We start from the raw sequence: 12,285 nt of genomic DNA, 5'->3' as shown, positions 1-12,285 counted from the left end.
TGGGATTCAGAAGTAAATGAGTGGCTCGGCAAGTCAGTGTGTGACAGCATGTGTCAGAGGAGTCAACCAGCATTGCTCATATCTCCGGTTCAAAACAATGGGTTCATACCCAAGGTTTCATTCCAGTTCTCAGTTGCATTAGGCCAGTCACCATTGACTTGGTGCCTGGTAAGCTGTGTACTGCATGAGCTCCAATAAAATATACAGTGACTGTTAAATTGATGTTACGTGAATGTCAATCGACTGACAGGAAGTCGGTAATGTTTGGTGACTGTTGATTGAGTTGTTGGTGGTAATGAAGAAATGCACAATTAAGACTGATTAACAGGTAGGCTTTCGCGACCAATATCATCCACAATAATTTTTTTTGGGTTAGAGCGTGTAGAAATATAAATGTGTCGTTAAAACCCGCCACCACCCGACACAGCCAACACCCCCCCCCCTCCACTTTGCGCAAGAGCGCACACGTGTTGTCATCACATCTACGCCTCTATTTAAGGATTTGTGGACTTCTCCACAAATCTGGCTGTTGCCTGAGGAAGCTAGTTGTACTTACTGGCGAAACGTCGTACTCAGATTGTAAATGTTGTGGCTTGGCTCTCCAACACACTGGTGTGCTGTACAAGTAACGAATTGGCACGTTCTGTTTAAGTGACAACTCTTACTAGTTGGCTGTGTCAGGTGGTGGCGGGTTTTAACGACACATTTACGCGATTTAACCCAAAAAAACCTCTAAGACTGATATAAAAGTTGATTTCAAAATATAATTGGGAATGAAATATGAACACTGGCACTCAATCCCATAACTGAGGAATTCAGCTGCGTTGACGTGTCGGGTATCTCCGATCGTTATTGTAGATACACAATGCGCCCTTCTGAAGAGGACTATTGAAATAGTTTTGCCGCTTGACAAACCCACCCCCTGGTGGTCAGCTGTTGTCGAGTAGCCCGCTTCTCCGGAGGACAGAACACATCGCAGTAGACTGCGATGAGTAGACCTCCCCCCACCACCTCTCGAAATAATTCATGACGGGAGAGGGGACACGGTGGACCGCCTACACTTGGTGCCGTGACTCGGATTTTGTTTGAGAGACATTGTCATTTGGCTGCTGAGGGCTCACTGCACGTGCGTTTGGCGTTATTGAACACGCACAATTGTTTTCAATTGTGCGTGTTGAATGGCAGGTAAAATGCAACAAGGGACACCAGTAACGCATACAGGGTTTGCAGATGTGCGACGGTTCAGCACCTGGGACACCTAAGGATACTGGCGAGGGCGTAGCGACAGTATGCCATTCTGGAGACCCACAGGGTGCTGGTATGCTGGGTGACCCTGGAAATTTGGTGGGTGATCACCATTCGAAGTTAAGAATTGTGCCCAATGTTTCCTCCTACATCACTGTTAATCATTTTCGTAAAATGCCGTTTAATTACATTTTCCCTTTATTACCCACATTTTTCCTTTCAACGTTTCCTTCCCCTGTCACCTTGCTAGTGAGATTAATAATTTTGATGGACCAACAAGGGTTGTAAGGCTCAGGCAGAAGAGTGCCCACGTTCTTTGAAGTAAATAAGGCACCACACTTGACGAAGGGGATACCGGGGCTTGATTACCCCTCTCGAGGTTCTCCAGACTCGTGGATCGAGTAGCTACCAAGTTGTCAAAAGGACACAGAATTATTGCGGTATACTCGGGACCAGATGCTGGGTCGTCTCGTTCCGGTGCTGTAGTGGAAAGGTCTGAATGTTTTTTGTACGGGAGTGCCACAATTAGTGTGATTCTGGAGGGGTGAATGTTGCCGGTGTGAGCTCACCCGTGATTAGTCACGCCGTGATTAATTGAGCACTCTGTAGCATATTGGAGCCTAATAAACTATTTTGCATAGCTATGGGTACACAGGCGCCAAGTATTATTCTAAGTGAATGCGCTGGTGATCGGGGGATTGGACCCTAAGCCCCACGTGCACTGTAGAGTAGGAGGCACACTCCCAATTTAGATTTGGGCGGACTCGGTGCCTGATAAGCTGAATATTACACGAGCTCCTATAATACATAACCGTTTAATTGATATTATTTGAATTTCAATCGACTGACAGGAAGTCGGTAATGTCAATTGACTGTTGATTGAGTTGTTGGTGGTAATGAAGATATGCACAAGAAAGACTGGTATTAAAATTGATTTCAATATATAAAACATTTTTAATAATTGGGTCTAGAATATTAACACTGGTGCTGAATCCATTAACAGCGGAATTCAGTTGCGGTGTTGTGACGGGGAGGGCATCTCCGATCGCACTTGCAGATACGCAATTTGCCCTCCTGAAGAGGACTTCTCAAATGAAGCGTTGTTGTTGTTGCCATTTCACACTCCCCCCACCCCCCTGGTGTTCAGCCGTTGTGGAGTCGCCCCACGCTTCTCCGCAGGACAGAACACAACGCAGAGCGTCTACTCACCATCTCAGAACTGTATTATTTGTATTGTTATTGTTGTTGTCTATTAAGCCGACCTCCCCCCCCACCTCGATCGAAAGTTTCACGACAGGAGAGGGGACAGGGCAGAGCGGCTACAAAAGCAAAGCCAACGTTTATCCACTGATCAACACCTCGCACCTCTGGGTCCTGTGACGCCTATAGTTCATCTCACTGCTGCACGTGAGCCCATCTGATCGCTCCATCTCCACGGTGGGTATCCTATAATTGCGCTCTCCAGTACAGCTGTTTTGTCTGCCAAACATCAACCCTGCTTCTCACCATGGTCCTGCCAAGTGTTGCCGGTCCACCCCGTCCCTGCTCCTCCCATCATGAAACCTTGCGAGGGAGACAGATCGGCTCAATAGACAGTAACAACAACGATAGACACAATAAAGTTCGGAGACGATGAGTGGTGATTCTGCATTGTGTTCTGTCCTCCGGAGAAATGGGCGACTCCAAAACATCTGGGCACCAGGGGGTGCGGGCGGGGGGTTGTGAAACGGCAACAACGACAACGACGCTTCGTTTCAAGAGTCCTCTGCAGAAGGGCAAATTGCCTATCTGCAAATATCGGTCAGAGACAGCCCCCCCCCCGCCATGTCACAACACTGCAGCTGAATTCCTCGGTCCAGAAGTTCGCCCCAACATCTACATTGGGGGTGTACCTCACTCTACTGTGCACGAGGGCGCTCGGGGTCCAATCCCTGATCATCATTTGCTTGATCTTGCATAACATGAAAAAACGCACCTGGCTCTCCGCAGCTGTGCAAAAGGGTTTATTCGGTTCCCATATGCGACAGAATGCACAATTATACACGTGGATCATTACACGTAAGCTTACACCAGCTACACAAGCCCACTTCCCTTTACTGTTAAAATGATGATTTACCGTATTTTCCCGCATATAACCCGCGGGGTATACCACTTTTTACAAACAAAACAAGACCCTGCGGGGTATATGGAGGTGTGGGCTATCCCAAAAATATTTACACGTGTGACATGTCATGACTCGTTTCAATTTTTTCATGGTAGGACTATCCACGAGCAACATTTACCTTTGACTAAAGCACTGCTGAATAAACCACTCACACTAAAATTGCACGTTATCACGTTTTAAATGAATTGCTTGTACAATTAAACGGCAATGTTTGAAGTGCGCGCCACCAGTAGCCTCTTGCTTTTTTTTAAACGACAAACCTAAGAAAGCGAATGGGGATTATGCACGGGAATTGTGTAAATTTCGTCACGAATACACAAAACTTACCGAGCAGCCTTGAGTCCGCCATTCCTCTCAGACACAGCTCGTTTTTGTGCTTGTTGTGTGCGTGTACTTGTGTGTGAGCGGTGGTGGTATTTGCGTGTGTAGTCGTGTTGGCGCACTTTTTGTGATGTGTGATATAGGCTTGGGTGGATTCTGGTTGTGGTTGAGCTTGCTGTAGTATATCGTGTGGTGCCACGACCTCGAAGCAACTCTGCAAGCACCACGACTCCCCCCTGGCCCCCACATTGAGCACACACACGCAGCGCACACACGTGTAGTGGAGTAGACAATACGCATAGGAATTGGCCACATACAGTACATACAGACAGACAAGGAGAACGGGTCACATGAGGTCGAACAGGTGGTCGAGTCACGGGTGGCGTAAACAACCCGAAGTCATTAAGGGAGTCGTGGCACGAGGGCTGTGATTGGTCGAGAGGCTGTTAGTGTTAAGTGATGGCGTCTGGATGTCTGATGGAGGGGACAGGTGCGAGTTGGCGGAAAACGGCCAGCGAGCCACGTGGCAATTAATTAAGGCTAATGCGAAAGGGGATAAAACGCGAGGTGATTTGAACGGAGGAAGAGTTGTTGCCTAAGAGTTGTTGCTGGGCAGTTGTTGGCGAGAGATGAAGAGATGCGAAGAAGAGAGCTGGCAATGTTAGGGAAGAATAGATAGAGAGCCGAACCCCAAAGACAGTAAATAGCGATAGGGAGAGTCAGCGTTAGCGGAGATAGAGTCACTGTGTGTGAATAGATAGATGGAGTCACTGTGCGTGAGTAGATAGATGGAGTCACTGTGTGTGAATAGACAGACAGGATACTGGGTGTGAATAGATAGAAGAAAAACCACTGTGTGTGGAAGGGAAGTCACTGCGTGTGAAGAGATAGTGGCGATACTGTGTGTGTGAGGAGATAGAAGACGAACCACTGTGTGTGGAAGGGAAGTCGCTGCGTGTGAAGAGATAGCGGCGATACTGTGTGTGAAGAGATAGAGGAAGAGACACTGTGTGTGGAAGGGGATGCACGGACGATGCTGAAGTAAATCGGAGTGTCCAAGTTGGCGGAGCACGGAGAGAATTACTGTGTGTACGGAACGATGGAATAAAAGTGACGGCGGAAAAAGATACGGTTGTCGTCCGAGTGAATTCACGGCACTACACACGTAGTGTCCTGGCGGGGGATTGCCTGGCATGACAGGTTTTAATCCGAAGGGTCCCCAGGAGGAAAGTCCCACGGTTTCCCGAAGCAAGGAGATTGGCCGACCCTCGCAGGACAGATCACATTGCGGTGCCCATGAGTTGGCTTTAAATTGTATGGGCGCACAAAGGATCACTGGGCCAGCTGCAATGAGTCAAACACGACATCGGGAGGGGCTCGCACGATGTGTATTCACCAGCTGGGCGTCCTTCCAAATTAACCAGGGTGAGTAACAAATTAATGAGTACGGATGGACAATGGGTCGCCGAAGCAACCACTGCAGCGCTCCATGTAAGGGAAAGAAAAACGGGCGATAATCTCAGGTAGGCGCACGATTGGCCACGCGGTACGTGACCCCGGGATTTTGAAGTCAGGAGGATAAAAGAGGAGCCTGGGACCGTGCAAAGGAGAACTCTTCTTTAACATCATGGTCGCCAAGAACCCCCTGCCATCCTGCCTTCACGAGCCGCTCGCAGCATCCATGTGATGCCAGTGAGTGCTGCTACGAGGCAGTGATAGGCGAGGTTTTTTCGTCCTCTTCCCTCTGCCTCTCACAGCGTTCGTGCGACGCCTTGAGGTACGTGGTAGGGCGTTTGAGTATCTGGGGACTTAGGCAGCAGAATGCTAGGCTCTTCTCGCAAAATATTCCCTCCGGGTAGTGCGGGGTTTGCACCGAGAATAAAAGTTAGTATAGAGCATAGGCGTGGTATCTGTGATTTGTGTGGAGCGACTGCGTAGGGGAACGCGTGGTGAGAGTGAACGCGGAGCAGCAGAATGTGCACGCGTTGACAGATAATCGCCCGCAGGTGCGAGCGCGTTCGTTAGCAATAGCTGTGGTGTGCACGGGTGTGTGGTTTAACTCCATGTGGCTACGAGCCAGCAGCACGAGTCCGTTGCTCAGAGAGGCCGCTAGCACGGTGGGCCTGATCACTCGGTCGGCGGGGGCCCGGTGCCGACGCGGTGGAGGAGGGAGTGGGACGGGCGACGTCACGCCCCATCTACCTAGCGAGGGCGGTGGGGTGGACGTCGGGCCCCATCTACCTAGCGAGGGCGGTGGGGTGGACGTCACACCCCATCTACCTAGCGAGGGCGGTGGGGTGGACGTCGGGCTCCACAATAGCTGTGTGCTTACTTTGAAGTAGACGAGTGGCATCATCTTTTCATCGGCTGTGTAACGCAGTGTGGAAACTACCTGGTCTGTTGCTCCACACGCAGCTTTGGATATTCTCAGCCAGCATCCCTACCCTTCACCATGCTTGTGAAACGTGTACCCCTCTAATGGAACATCTGCACCGATTTTAAACATTCAGGCTGCCCTGCCTACGATCCATCCTGGGTTTCGGTTTAACCCAGGCTGTATTGTGTGAGAGCAACAATTCTTGAAATATCTGAACACATTCCCATCAGTGAGCTCTAGCAGGCAAGGCTGCGTTGGTTTGGTCATGTAGCCCGCATGCCCAGTGTTCTGCCTCACGGCAAGCGTCTTGCCTCACGGCAGATGTGGGGCGTGTGTACACAGGAATTTCCTGTTTTTGAAATAGGGGGTGGTCACGTGACCAGGAAGTTGCGATTTTAGATTTCAGCTGAACCACGCGGGCGTCGGCCATTAAAAACATAATTCAAGATGGCGGCACACATCGCAGCTCCGTGAAGACAGCTGCAGCCACCGTTGTGGGACTTTGGGAAGCATTGTCTGTAAGTTCGTTTGTGTTCTTATGATACTGGCAATGTTGCTATAATATTAGAAGGACCTTTATAATGCTGTTATAACGCTAGAACCTTTATAATGCTGTGAAATTGTTACGATGTATGTGGGGCCTATTTGACAATAAAGCCTGCAGCTTGCCTTGTTGTGATTTACCCGTAATCGAGTAAGTAGATTCAAACTTGAAATAACAAAATGTCTCATTCATAAGACAACGTTATGATGCTGTGGTGTTTATTCATTGTGTTGGTTTTTCTGGGTATTAACAGATGCTGTATCTGTGCTGTTTTCTTACCAGTTTTACCTCTCTCTACCGTTCAATTTCAATAAATGACGTTCGGAGTCAGATGTTCACCCTGGCTCTGAGGGTTTATTGGAAACGCGAGGTTATCTACTCAGCTAGCTCTGCAACGCAACGCAGAGCGAGGCCGAGATAGTAAAAAGACATTCTTCTTGGAGCTCTCAAGCAGTCATCCTGCAGCAAGCAAGGAGCTAGTCAGCCTGCAGCAAGCAACGAGCTCTTAAGCAGTCATCCTGCAGCAAGCAAAAGAGCTCTCAAGCAGTCAGCCTGCAGCAAGCAAAAGAGCTCTCAAGCAGTCAGCCTGCAGCAAGCAAAAGAGCTCTCAAGCAGTCAGCCTGCAGCAAGCAAAAGAGCTCTCAAGCAGTCAGCCTGCAGCAAGCAAGGAGCTCTGCAACGAGTCTACATTAAAAATTGTGTTGCAAGCATCTCAGCATGGAAAGCCACAGTTCAGCAGGGAGAGATGCTGAAGAAGGTGGTTTAGGCAATCCAGGACCTCCCATCCAGCCACAAGAGGACCAAGGAAGTTCAAGGCCCCAAAGAGAGGTCAGGCTGACACAACGGGCCTTGGAAAGCTATGATGCTGAGAAGCAAGACCTTGATGCCAGGATACAAAGGGCATGGGACCGGGTTGAAGCTGATATATCTGAAGCTGCAAATGCCTCAGACACAGTGGCCTCAATTCAGCGGGCCATCCAGCCAGTGAAGGTAAGCAGCTAAAGCTACAAGCTCCTGGCAAATAAATACATCTCCCTCCTGATGAAGATGAAAACAGATGAGGGCCTTGAGGGAGTGCGCACGCAAGAGAACTTCCTCGAACTGCTCGATGATAATGTACAGGCAGTGATACAAGATGCAATAGACCATGTGGAGGGCTTAAGAGAGACCCGATCTCAGCACTCAGTCTCATCCAGGTCCACCACAAGATCTAAAGGCTCAGCACACTCAAAGACATCATCTACTAGTATGGCAGCAGCTCAGGCACGCGCAGCAGCAGAAGCAGCAAATGCCCGTATTGCCTACATGGCTGAAGAGGAAGCCATGCTAATTGAAAAGGCCCGCATACAAGAAGAAGCAAGCATAGCAACTGCTGCCGCACGAGAGCAAGAGAGTATATTAGTGGCTACTTCCACACGGAAGAAAATTGAGCTGGATGCTAAGTTAAGTACCCTACAGCTCAAAAAAGAAGCAGCTGCTGCAAGGGCCCAAGCAGAGGTGCTCCAAGCAGCAGCCAATCTGGATAAGGAAGAGAATTGGAGTGAGTTTGGCACTCAGATACCTGTCAAGGACTGTGATCAACTCACCAGAAAAAATATTTTGGACTGGTCTGAACAATGCATCAATGCTCCTCCACCAAACGATACTGAGCAAATGGTGGACGTTCAGGCATCGCCATCTCCACACCGAATGAACATGAATGCTGTCTACGGGAATGGTGGAAATGCATATCCTGCCCTGGCAGCTAGTCGTCGACTCAGCGTCGCACATGTGGGATCAGAAATGGATGCATCACGTCAGACCCACATTCCAGACAGTCACATAAGGGGATCAAACCAACGTGTTCGAAACCTTTTGGGCCCACAATCCAACACCATCGCGAATGACGGCATGCAAGGCAATGCAGCGCCAGTATGGACACACCCTGGATCAGCAGGATTAGGGAACTTTGCTAGGTACCTGGCTCACCGCGAACTAATCAACACAGGACTCGTTAAGTTTGATGACCACTCTGAGAACTATCGAGCCTGGAGATCTACCTTCAGGAATGCAATCCGAAATGCAGACATCTCTGCAAGTGAAGAACTCGACCTGTTGGTGAAATGGTTAGGAAACGAATCTACAGAGTACGCAAAGAGGATCCGGGCAGCAAACATTGACGACCCCGCCTCAAGCCTGCATGCGGTGTGGGAGAGGCTCGAGGAGTGCTACGGTAGCCCAGAAACTATTGAGAAGGTTCTCTTCAAGAAGTTGCAGAACTTTCCAAAAATCTCTGGTAGGGACAATAAAAGGTTACGAGAGCTTGGAGATCTTTTGATGGAGCTTGAATCAGCCCAGGCTGACCCCTATTTACCAGGTCTCATTTTCTTGAATACCTACCATGGCGTGAACCCCATAGTAGAGAAATTGCCATTCGACGTGCAGGAAAAATGGAGAACAGCAGGTTCAAGATACAAGTCAGAGCATCAGGTTGCATTCCCCCCATTCTCTTTTTTCTCAAAGTTTATCCGCAACCTGGCTAAGACCAGAAATGACCCGAGTTTCATGTTTGGCACCACGGGGATTTCCAGTCCAGATCTCCCAAAAATGGAAAGAGCAATGGCGAAACGAGGAACAGCGAGAGTGCCAATTTCTGTACACAAGACTGAGGTCTCTCCTACGACATTCGCAAACTCCTTCCAGACAACCACCACAAAGAAAAAGATAGAGGATCCAGAGAAGCAATGCCTATTGCATGATAAACCTCACTCCCTCCAGAAATTCCGTGAGTTCAGGAGGAAGCCATTGGAAGAGCGGAAGAACATTCTGAAAGAATTTGGAGTGTGCTTCAAATGCTGTGCTTCTACAAACCACCTTGCAAGGAATTGCAAGGCAGATATCAAGTGCGAGGAATGTGGCAGTGACAAACACGCAACTGTTCTGCACACATTTTACTACAAACCCAGTGGCACTAAGGCTTCGGATCCCGAAGCAGAGCACGGCGGGGAGCAAGGCGAGACCGCCGCACTCACTTCGTCAATCACAACCAAATGCACACAGAAGTCTGTGGAGAAGGCTTCAAAGGAAGATCTTGCTCAAAGATATGCCTCGTCCGAGTGTATCCCAAAGGACATCCTGAAAGGGCAGTAAGGATGTACGCCATAATGAACGACCAGAGCAACAAGTCTTTGGCAAGGTCAGAGTTCTTTGATCAGCTAAGCGTAGGTGGGAATTCCTTTCCATACACGCTCAGAACATGCTCAGGACTGATGGAGACAGCGGGAAGAAGAGCGGGCGGCCTCATGGTGGAAACCATGGATAGCACCATGAAGCTAGCCCTTCCTACGGTGACAGAGTGCAATGAGATACCGGACGACAGGAGTGAGATTCCCACGCCCGAAGTCGCAAGTCACGACCCACACCTGAAACCCATAGCAGAGTTCATCCCGCCATTGGATCACGTGGCACAGATTTTACTTCTGCTTGGCAGGGACATGCTGAGAGTCCACAAGGTTCGTGATCAACGCAACGGACCTCACGACGCTCCCTACGCCCAGAGACTCGACCTAGGATGCGTCATTGTAGGTGATGTCTGTCTCGATGGAACACACAAACCAGACCACATAAGCACATTCAGAACGAGTGTGCTCACGAATGGACGCACGTCGCTCTTCAAACCGTGCCCCAACCACTTCACGCTGAAAGAGAAATTCGACGATAGAAGTCAAGGCTGTACCATGCAGGCCGACGAAGAAACCTCTATGCTGAAAGATGATGTTGGACATACGGTGTTCGTGACAACGAAGGACGACGACAAACCTGCTCCATCGCTAGACGATATAGAATTCTTGAAAATAATGGACAGAGAGTTATTCCAAGATGAGTCAAACAGTTGGGTTGCCCCTCTGCCATTTCGTAATCCCAGATGCCGGCTACCCAACAATAGAGAGCAAGCCCTCTCACGGCTCAACTCATTGCGCCGCACCTTGGACAAGAGACCAGAGATGAATAATCATTTTGTGTCCTTCAGGAAAAACATATTTGACAGTGGTCACGCTGAAGCGGCCCCTCCTCTAGAAGAAGGACAGGAATGCCAGTACTTACCAATCTCTGGCGTGTATCACCCAAAGAAGCCGGATCAGATCAGAGTGGTGTTCGATTCCAGTGCTCAATTTAAGGGCATTTCCTTGAACAACGTAATGCTCACCGGACCAGACGACCAACAGTCTCCTAGGGTTACTCACCCGTTTCAGAAAGGAGTCAATCGCTGTAACAGCCGACATTCAACAAATGTTCCACTGTTTCATTGTCCGAGAAGATGACAGAAATTACCTCAAGTTTCTGTGGTACCGCAATAACAATGTCGATGATCGAATTGTTGAATACAGAATGAAGGTGCATGTCTTCGGCAACAGCCCATCCCCAGCGGTAGCCACCTATGGACTTAGGAGGACCGCGCAGGCAGGAGAAGGGGGAGAAGAGTTTGGGGAAGACGCCAAGTGATTTGTAGAGCGAGATTTCTACGTTGACGACGCACTTAAATCAATGCCCACGGCCTCAGAAGCCATCGATCTGCTCCAAAGGACGCAAGGAATGTTAGCAACTGCTAACCTGAGACTTCACAAGATAGCATCCAGCAGCGCAGAAGTAATAAAAGCATTCCCTTCAGACGATCGTTCAAAATACTTAAAAGACTTGGACCTTAACGTTGACACACCACCAATCCAACGCAGCCTCGGACTGAGTTGGGACCTGAAAGTGGATACGTTCACATTCCGAGTATCAATTGGAGAGGAACCTTACACGCGACGTGGCATCTTGTCGATGGTAAACAGCCTGTACGATCCACTAGGATTTGTAGCGCCGGTCACCATTCAAGGCCGTTGGATACTCAGAGACCTTTGTGCTGACACCCTCAGGAAGCTAAACCCTAGGATGGACGAAGACGGCTTGCTCAGGATCGGTGGTCGGCTAGGGAATGCAAAATTAGATGAGAACGAAAGGAACCCCCTCATAATCCCAAGTCAGAGCCACATTGCAATTTTACTTGTGCGCCACTATCACGAGAAGGTCAAGCACCAAGGTCGGCACTTCACAGAAGGAGCAATCCGATCTGCAGGGCTGTGGATCGTTGGAGCAAAGAGATGCGTCGCCAGCATAATCCACAAGTGTATCAGGTGTCGCAAGCTACGTGGAAAACAGGAAGAACAGAAAATGGCAGACCTCCCAGCCGATCGACTCAGTGTAGAACCTCCCTTCACCTCTGTAGGGATCGACGTGTTCGGACCATGGACAGTCATCTCGCGCCGCACCAGAGGAGGGCTCGCGAGCAGCAAACGTTGGGCAGTGCTGTTCACCTGCATGAGTACACGAGCAGTGCACATCGAAGTCATCGAGTCCATGGACTCTTCGAGCTTTATAAATGCACTCCGGAGATTCTTCGCCATCAGAGGGCCAGCCAAGCAACTCCGTTCTGATTGTGGAACCAATTTCACTGGAGCATGTAAAGAGCTTAAGATCAGTACAGAGAATGTCGAAGATGATTCTGTCAGGAAATACCTTAGTGACCAAGGCTGCATATGGATCTTCAATCCTCCTCACTCTTCGCATATGGGTGGAGCCTGGGAACGCATGATCGGGGTTGCTCGACGCATT

The sequence above is a fragment of the Petromyzon marinus genome, chromosome 55 (genome assembly GCF_048934315.1).
Source record: "Petromyzon marinus isolate PM22_M1 ecotype Great Lakes invasive population chromosome 55, UKy_Petmar_22M1.pri1.0, whole genome shotgun sequence".
NCBI lineage: Eukaryota > Metazoa > Chordata > Hyperoartia > Petromyzontiformes > Petromyzontidae > Petromyzon > Petromyzon marinus.
Note: the sequence above shows the minus strand (reverse complement) of the source record.